This window comes from Zeus faber, assembly GCF_960531495.2.
Source record: "Zeus faber genome assembly, chromosome: 19".
Lineage (NCBI taxonomy): Eukaryota > Metazoa > Chordata > Actinopteri > Zeiformes > Zeidae > Zeus > Zeus faber.
In genome coordinates, this window is record NC_137206.1 from 23,520,221 (window position 1) to 23,521,635 (window position 1,415).

Here is a 1,415-nt window from a genome sequence, read left to right on the forward strand (position 1 = left end):
GAAAGACCAGAGTTGATCAGATTGTCCGGTTAGTATTTATCACTTTTAAAATTTTCTTTATTGTTAATATATTTAATTCATTGTGTAGGGCAGGATTATGTTCAAGCAACATTTGAGTAATGCGTTCCAGAAGAATGTTACAACCCTGTCCGATTCAAACACTGTCGGTCATTTTGTAGCCTAATTGATATTCTGCGAACATTATCCACTTCATATTGAGCATTGTAATTAAACTATTCTGTTGTTACACCAGGGTTCATGCATTTATATTCGGTGCTGAGATTGCAGTCAATTCAACATAATTGTTTGGGAATCACAGATTTATTTTGCGTACCCCCTTGATCGATCCATGTACCCCGCTTTGACAACAGTGGACGGAGACCAAGCAACGTTATCATAATGTATGTCTCTCGCCCAAGTGTTCAAGTCTCTGTGCCCAGGCCAACGCCACCCTCCCTGTGCCACTCGAGGGACCAGGAGCGTTCTCCAGGAGAGGCAAACGTCAGATAGTACTGCATTCGCGGTTTACAAAGTCTATCTGTATCTCTCCCTTTATTCTGCAGAATAAATTCAGTTAAGAGAGCCTCAGTTGGTTTCCTGATAGCGGAGCAGGTTCACCCTACTGTCCACGCGGCGAAATGTCTCCGAGCACACACTCGTACAGAATAAATTGTATTGATATGTGTCCGGTCCGACACCAGGTAATGAAAGGCCTCGTCACCGTTAAGAGATGGAGAGATGAAGATGGCAGAAAGGAGGCTCCCCCCCTCCCCTTCCACCTCCACCCTTCCCCACCTCCACCCACCTCCTCCCCCGCCATCCTTCCCTCCTGCATGGGTGATTTACAAGTTATGGCTCTTTTCTCCTTCATTCCACCGCCATAGAAGGGAGATTAGATGGGGCCGATTGCCTTAGACATCAAACATCATGGAGTCCATCCATCAGGAAAGAAGGAGTGGAGGGAGGGTGGAAGAAAGAAGGGAAGAAGAAGAGAAGAGTCTCTCTCTCTCTCTCCCTCTGCAGCCTCCAGCCTCCCCCTTGTTTCGTTGATGCTCGCTGGGTTGTGAGGGGACTCTTCTCTCTCCCTCACCCCCCTCCATTCCTTCCCGTTCTCTCCCTCTGCTTCCTTTTTTCTCTTTGCCCTTTCGCTCCATCTCTCTACCCCCCCGTCTTCATCTCTCCATCTCTCTCTCTCTCTCTCTCTCTCTCTCTCTCCCCCTCGCACGCATTTCTCTATCGCTAACTTGTGAATGGCAGCCAATCAGGGACAGAGTAGCCTCATCCTCAGCTTCAGTGACATCTGCCGCCAGAAGGGAGAGAGGGCGAGAGCGAGGGCGAGATAAGGACGGGGATGAGAGAGAGAGAGAGAGAGAGAGAGAGAGAGAGAAAGGGAGAGAGAGAGAGAGAGAGAGAGA